Here is an 8,425-nt window from a genome sequence, read left to right as displayed (position 1 = left end):
AAAAAAAAAAAAAAAGAAATATATAATATTATTAGCACTGGTGAGCCTAGAACACCAGAACTTGTTCTTCCTGTCTGCATGAAACTTCGTACCCATTAATCACAGAGACAGGATTTTAAAAAATTATTTTAGATACTGACTTTTTAATTGAATAAATTTTCTTTGTTATGTAGGTCTCCTTTCTGTGAAGAAATAATCTGTTGCCGTGGAGACCAGGTGCGACTGGCAGTTCGTGTCCGAGTGTTTACTTACCCTGAATCTGCATGTGCCGTTTGGATCATGTTTGCTTGTAAATATCGCTCAGTATTATAGGACTAACATTTATATAAGAATTATACCTGTGTTTTATTAGAGTTTTACGCATTGATTGTACATTACTAGCTGTTTAGAGGTTCCTTATTTTAAAATCAAAATCTGGCTTGGATGTCATATTTCAATTTTGTATATACCTGACTGTGATAATGTTTAAAAAAATCATGACATGTGTATTTAAAAATTAAGGAAGAAAAACTTGTATAAATCTAAGTGGAATTTAGTATAAATTAAGTGTATGTTCTATTTTAATAAATGCTACTTGGTTTATAGGTATTTGGTAGTTTAAATATGAATTTAAAATTTACAGAGTTTTCTTTACAGTAACAAGTATTCAGAGAGATATTTGTCTAAGGATTTTGAGCCATAGGAAAATCAATGTTATCTTATTTTCCTTTTTTTTTTTTTTTTTTTTGGCAGCTAGCTGGTAAGGGGATCCGAACTCTTGACCCCATTGGTGTTATAAGCCTACACTCTAACCAACTGAGCTAACTGGCCAGCCCCTGACCATTATTTTTCATAGATTAATGGGATTATTTTATATAAATTAGGAGAAATTAACCTCACAACAGACTTATTTATTACGTAGGTGAAAATACATTTTCGTGAATTATCATTTTAATGATTTACCCTTGGCCCTAGGGATATTTCAGACTTCCCAGAAATTTATGGGAAGACCTTGAAGAGAAGAATAGGAAAAAACTAATACCAGAAAAGCATAAATATTAATGACAAACCTCACAGGAAAGTACATGAATAACTTATAAATATTTATTAGTTTGGTTCATTGTAAAAATGAATTGGATATTTTAGAAAAAATGTATTCCACCCCTTTGTTATTATACTGATAAATTGTTTTCTGTGGTTAATATTGGCAGTGTGTCACTGATTTTCTGTGGGCAAGGATTCATTACTAGCCTTTTCATGAATTCCATCTTCTAAACCACTTTTTTTCTTTCTTTTCTCATTGTGATAAAAACATTAGCATATATGTAACTAATCTGATAGTCATTGTGTGAGGCCACTGAAAACAAGCATATGTGAGTGACTCCATGCTGCTATTTGTTTTAAAATTGAGCAAGTTTTAAAAGTTAGTTTTGAGTGAACAAAAGTAAGCATTAAAAGACTCTAGCAATTCAGCTTTTTGTGAGAAGCTTCATGATACGAGTGATAGGTTTGACTGTCAGTTCGTCATCTCTGAGTGTGGTTCTTAATTGAGTTGCTTCATCCATTGGTCTTAAGAAAGTATATGCCAGTTGGCTATTCAAGTTATTAGTTCTTTTCATCCCTTTAATTCACCATTGCAAAGAAAATGACTTAATTTTTTTTAGTTAAAATCTAAACGTGTCTTACTTTTTGATTTCTTTTTATATGTGATAGTTACTTACTTATGACTATTGATTGTTTAAAACAAAATTAACTTAATCACACTTCTTATTTCATGCCTTACTAAGCAAGAAAATAGCTTGATTAGGTTATGGTAGTTTGCATTTAATAATTTTTTTCTCTGACTCTGTGAACAATTTCATACTTTCTAATTAAGTAGATAAATATAGGAATTAGATGACCTGTTTTTGACATGTTCTTAACCTTCTTCCTGATGAAAGTAGCATTGCTTTCTAGCAGTTTGTATTTGAGAAATTATTTGAGATTAGCCAAAGTCTATATAAAATCTTAAAAACAAAATAACCAAATACACAAACCTTCTAGAAGCCATCCCATTTTGAAGTGCCTTAACATGTTGTTTATAGCATATTCTACATTAAAGCACAAGTTCAGTTATAATCATTAATGCATTCGAATATGAGTTTTGAATGTTGTTTATTATTTTCTTTTGAGACTAGGTTGGTATATTGTAATTTCATTTGACTTATATTTGTTTTGTGAGTTAACTACTTGACAGCAGTATTGAAATAGTCATGGATGTTAGAAGAAAAGGGGAGGGGAGGGGCTATTAGCTGGCAGTTAGTTCACATATATGTCTGTGAAATCAAAGATTTCTACTGAATTTAGATAGGTGCTAATACTCCAAAACATGTTTTCTAGTGTTTTGAAGGTAGCTAGGTTTTTGTTTTGTTTTGTTTATGCATTTAATCAAATTTTAACTACCTTTATATTTATGTTTTCTATTTTTAGTTGTGATTTAATATTTCATGGCCTGGGAGTTGTGAGGGATGGGAACATAGGGGGATGATGGCTCAAGTTACAGGGTTTCTTTTACAGGTGATGAAAATGTTCTAAAATTGACTGGTGATGGTTGCACATATCTTTCAATATTCTACAAAGCATTGACTGTACACTTTTTTTGGTAGCTGGATGGTGACTACACTTTAAATTAGTTAATTGTTTGATACACAAATTATATCTCAAAAAAGGTGTCAAAAAATAAAAAATTGGTGATAAAAATCTGTTTGCTCCATATTAGCCAGCTGCCCCCCCCCCCAAAAAAAAAAAATTAGTTAATTGTTTGATACACAAATTATATCTCAAAAAAGGTGTCAAAAAATAAAAAATGGGTGATAAAAATCTGTTTGCTCCATATTAGCCAGCTGCCCCCTCCCCCCCCCACCCAAAAAATGGGAAAAAAAATCTGTTTGCTTATATTCAAATCAAATAATTTTGTAACTTCTGACAATCCCTTACAACCCCTGGCCCTAAGCAACCACTTTCTATTTCTGCATTTCCCTGTTCTGGGCTTTCATATGAATGGAATCAAATAGTATATGGTCTTTTGTGACTGGCTTCTTTCGCTTAGCATAATATTTTTAAGTTCATCCTTGTTGTAGGTATCATTGCTTCAAGTAATATTCCATTGCATGGATATACCATATTTGTTTATCCATATGTCAGTTGATAGACATTTTGTTTATTTCCACCTTTTGGCTGTTATGAATAATGTGCTATAAACATGCATGTATAAGTTTTTGTGTGGACACGTTTTCATTTCTCTTGAGTATATACTAGGAGAGGAATTGCTGAACCACATGTTAACTCTATATTTAACACTTTGGTGAACTGACAGTTTTTCAAAACAGCTGCAGCATTTTACTATTCCACCAGCAGTGGATTAAGGTTCTGATTTCTCTATATCCTCTATAACTACCTGTTATTATCTGACTTTTTCATTCTAGCCATCCCAAAGGATGTGAAGTGGAATCTTAGTTTTGATTTGCATTTCTTTCATGACTATCTTAGAGAAAAGTCTATTCAGACCCATTGCCTGGTGGGGTTTTTTTGTGTGTGTGACTGGTAAGGGGATCGCAACCCTTGGCTTGGTGTCCTCTGCACCGCGCTCAGCCAGTGAGCGCACCGATTTGCATTTCTTTCATGACTATCTTAGAGAAAAGTCTATTCAGACCCATTGCCTGGTGGGTTTTTTTTGTGTGTGTGACTGGTAAGGGGATCGCAACCCTTGGCTTGGTGTCGTCTGCACCGCGCTCAGCCAGTGAGCGCACCGGTCATCCCTATATAGGATCTGAACCCGTGGTGGGCGTGCCGCTGCGCTCCCAGCGCCGCACTCTCCCAAGTGAGCCACGGGGTCGGCCCCCATTGCCTGTTTTTAAATTGGGTTATTCGTCTTTTTTATTATTGAGTTGTAAGAGTTCTTTATATATTCTAAATACAAGTCCCGTATCAGATATATGATTTGTAAATATTTTCGCCCATTCTGTGCATTGTAGATGGTGTCTTTGAAGTACAAAAGTATTTTAATTTTGATGAAGTCCAGTTTATGTTTTTTCTTTTGTTACTCATGGTCTTGGTGTCACACCTAAGAATACATTGCCAAATCCAGAATCATGAAGATTTACCCTTTTGTGTTATTCTAAGGGTTTTATAGTTTTAACTTATACTCTGAAAACTACAAAACATTGTTGAAGAAAAAAGATCTGAGTAAATTCTAACTCTTTGATACATTTTCTTTTAATTTTTGTATATGGAGTGAGGTACGGGTCCAACTTCACTCTTCCACATATGCATATCCAGTTGTCCCAGCACCATTTCTTGAAGAGATTATTTTTTCCCCTATTGAATGGGTCTTCTCACCCCTCATTTGATCACAGATGTATATATTTATTTCAGAACTCTTTATTTCTATTCTGCCAGTCTGTTCTGTTGTGCCAGGACCACACATTTTGATATCATTCCTTTGTAGTAGCTCTGAAGTTGGGAAGTGAGTCCTCCAACTTTGTTCTTTTTCAAGGTTGTTCTGCTGTTCTGGATTCCTTGTAATTCCATACTAATTTTAGAATCAGCTTATGAATTTCTACAGAAAGTCAGCTGGGATTTTGACAGGGAAAATTGCCATCTTAAGATGTTAAGCCTTCTGATTCACAGTGATGGGTTATTTTTCCATTTATTCAGATCTTTTTTCTTCATCAATGCTTTGTAGTTTTCAGAGTATAAATTACATTTATTCCTTTTTTATTCTTTTTGATGCTATTGCAAATGGAATTGGGTTTTTTTAGATCGTTTATTGTAAGTGTATAAGATTACAACTGATTTTTGTATTTAATCTTGTATCCCATAAACTTGTCAAGCTTACTTATTCTCAATAGTTTATTAGTGGATTCCTTAGCATTTTCTGTGTACACAATCATGTCATCTGCAAATAGAGATAGTTTTATTTCTCCTTTTCTAATCTGGGTGTCTTTTATTAATTATGCATTTATTTGCCTAAATGTCCTGGCTAGAACCCCCAGCACAATGTTAAATAAAAGTGGTGAGACTGGACATCCTTGTCTTTTTCTTGATCTTAGGGGGAAACCATCTATTCTTTCACCAAAAAGTATGATGTTAACTGCATTTTTTTCATAGGTGCCCTTTATCAGGTTGAGGAAGTTCTCTTCTATGCCAATTTTTTTTTTTTTTGACCAGTAAGGGGATTGCAACCCTCGGCACGGTGTGGTCCGCACCATACTCAGCCAATGAGCACACCAGCCATCCCTATATAGGATCCGAACCCACAGCCTCAGCACTATCAGCGCCGCACTCTCCTGAGTGAGCCATGGGGCTGGCCCTATGCCAATTTTTTGAAATTGATTTTATCATGAAAGGATGTTGGATTTTGTCAAATGCTCTTTCTGTGTCTATTGAGATGATCATGTGATTTTCATTTTTCAGTCTATTGATATAATTCTAATGCATTAATGTAGTCATTAGTTGATTTTCAAATGTTAGTCCAATCTTGAATTTTGGGGATAAATATTTGGTCATTGTGTAGAGTCCAGTGTTACTGGATTCAGTTTGCTTGTATTTTGTTGAGGATTTTTGAGTGTGTAAATATAAGGGATTTTGGTTTGCAGTTTACTTTTCTTGTGATGTCTTTTTTCTGATTTTGGTATCAGGGTAATACTGACCTAATAAAATGAGTTGGGAAGTGTTCCCCCCACTTCCATTTTTTGGAGGAGTTTGTGAAAAATTGGTATAAATTCTTACTTTGTTTGGTAGAATTCAGAAACCATCTGTTCCGGAGCTTTACTTTGTTGATGGTTGTTTGATTACTAGTTAAATCTATTCACTTATTATAGATCTAACCATATTGCTTGTTTTTTCTTTTTTATGATTTTTTTAATTAGTATATTTATCATTATACATTGTAATGGACTTTCTTGGCCTTTTTCCAACTTCTCCCTTTTCCCCCTCCGTCTCCCCCCCCCTGCATTTCTTCTTCAGTCAGTTTTGTTTTTGTTTTTTCTTTGAAGTCACATATTTTATTTTATTTTAATTTCTTTATTTTGGAGGCTGGCCAGTGGGGAAATTCAAACCCTTGACCTTGGTGTTAGAACACCCATACTCTGGGCTGGCCCGGTGGCGCACTGCTATAGTGCGCCGCTTGGGAAGCGCGGTGGCGCTCCCGCCGAGGGTTCAGATCCCACATGCAGACCGGCTGCTCACTGGCTGAGCGAGGTGTGGGAGCAACACCGAGGGTTGCAATCCCGTGGCCGGTCCCGGTCCGGTACGGGCGCGACACTGAGGGTTGCGATCCGTTGCTGGTCACGAAAAAAGACAAAAAGGAAAAAAAAAAAAAGAACACCCATACTCTAACCAACTGAGCTAACTGGCCAGTCCTAAGTCACATATTTTTTTAAAAAATTTAATCAATATACAATGATTGATTTTTGTGTCCCTTTACCAAATCCTCCCTCTCCCCTCCCGCTCTCCCTCCTTCCCATCAATCTCATATCTGTTCGCTTGTCTTAACAACATCAAGGAATTGTGATTGTTGTGTCTTCTTCCCGCCCCCCCCATTTGTTTGTGTATTTATTTATTTATTTTTAGCTCCCACAGATAGGTGAGAACATGTGATATTTCTCTTTCTGTGCCTGACTTATTTCACTTAATATAATTTTCTCTATGTCCATGCATGTCATTGCAAATGGCAGTATTTCATTCTTTTTTATAGCAGAGTAGTATTCCATTGTGTAGATATACCACATTTTCTGTATCCACTCATCTGATGATGGACATTTGGGCTGGTTCCAGCTCTTGGCTGTCGTAAATAGTGCTGCAATGAACATTGGAGTACAGGTATCCCTTCGACATGATGATTTCAATTTCTCTGGGTATATTCCCAGCAGGGGAATAGCTGAGTCATATGGCAGATCTATCTGCAATTATTTGAGGTCACTCCATACCATTTTCCATAGAGGCTGCACCATCTTGCAGTCCCACCAACAGTGTATGAGAGTTCCTTTTTCTCTGCAACCTCGCCAGCATTTATCATTCACAGTCTTTTGGATATTAGCCATCCTAACTGAGTGAGATAGTATCTCAGTGTGGTTTTGATTTGCATTCCCAGAATGCTGAGTGATGTTGAGCATTTTTTCACTTGTCTGTTGGCCATTTGTATATCTTCCTTTGAGAAATGCCTATTTAGTTCCTTTACCCATTTTTTAATTGGGTTACTCGTTTTTTTGCCGTAAAGTTGTTTCAGTTCCTTGTATATTCTGAATATTAATCCTTTGTCAGATGTATATTTTGCAAATATTTTCTCCCACTCTGTTGGTTGTCTTTTAACTCTGTTAATTGTTTCTTTCGTTGTGTAGAAACTTTTTAGTTTGATATTCCTATGTGTTTATTTTTCCTTTGGTTGCCCATGCTTTGGGGGTTGTATTCATGAAGTCTGTACCCAGTCCTACTTCCTGGAGTGTTTCCCCTATGTTTTCTTTAAGAAGTTTTATTGTTTCAGGGTGTATATTTAGTTCTTTAATACATTATGAGTTGATTTTTGGTATATAATGAGAGGTATGGGTCTAGTTTCATTCTCCTGCATATGGATATCCGTTATCCCAGCACCATTTGCTGAAGAGGCAGTCTCTTTCCCAGTGTATGGATTTGGTGCCTTTGTCAAAGATCAGATAGCTGTAGGTGTATGTGTTGATTCTGGGTTCCCTTTTCTATTCCATTGATCAGTGTGTCTGTTTTTAAGCCAGTACCATGCTGTTTTGGTTATTATAGCTTTGTAGTATAGTTTAAAGTCAGGTATAGTGTTATGCCTCCAGCTTTATTTATTTATTTATTTATTGCTCAGAATTGCTTTGGCTGTGCATGGTCTTCTGTTATTGCACATAAATGTCTGGATAGTTTTTTCCATGTCTGAGAAAAATGTCATTGGAATTTTGATGGGGATTGCATAGAACTTGTATATCACTCTGGATAGTATGGACATTTTTTTTTTTTTTTAATTTTTATTTTTTTCCTTTTTGTCTTTTTTCGTGTCCGGCAACGGATAGCAACCCTCAGTGTCGCGCCCGCACCGGACCGGGACCAGCAACGGGATCGCAACCCTCGGTGCTGCGCCCGCACCTCGCTCAGCCAGTGAGCGGGAACCGGTCTGTATGTGGGATCCGAACCCTCGGCAGGAGCGCCACCGCGCTCCCAAGCGGCGCACTGTAGCAGTGCGCCACCGGGCCGGCCCTAGTATGGACATTTTCACAATGTTGATTCTTCCAATCCAAGAGCATGGGATATCTTTCCATCTTCTTATGTCCTCTTTAATTTCTCTCAACGGTGGTTTGTGGTTTTCATTGTAGAGGTTTTTCACATCCTTGGTTAACTTTATTCCTATGTTTGTTTGTTTTGGTTTGGTTTGGTTTGGTTTGGTTTTAGTGGC

The 8,425-nt window shown here is 36.3% G+C and overlaps 1 protein-coding gene across 1 annotated transcript in view; it reads left to right on the top strand.

Moving 5' to 3' along the window:
- Window positions 1-608, top strand: part of CEP76 (centrosomal protein 76kDa) — a 21,910-nt gene extending 21,302 nt beyond the window's left edge. The window contains exon 13 of the mRNA XM_008585853.1: window positions 362-608. The gene's annotated coding sequence lies outside the window, so the exon portion shown is untranslated. The remainder of the gene's footprint in view (window positions 1-361) is intronic.
- Window positions 609-8,425: the final 7,817 nt, after the last annotated feature.

The sequence above is a fragment of the Galeopterus variegatus genome, unplaced genomic scaffold, assembly GCF_000696425.1.
Source record: "Galeopterus variegatus unplaced genomic scaffold, G_variegatus-3.0.2 Scaffold3739, whole genome shotgun sequence".
Classification (NCBI taxonomy): Eukaryota; Metazoa; Chordata; class Mammalia; order Dermoptera; family Cynocephalidae; genus Galeopterus; species Galeopterus variegatus.
Note: the sequence above shows the minus strand (reverse complement) of the source record. Positions and strands in the feature narration are given on the sequence as shown.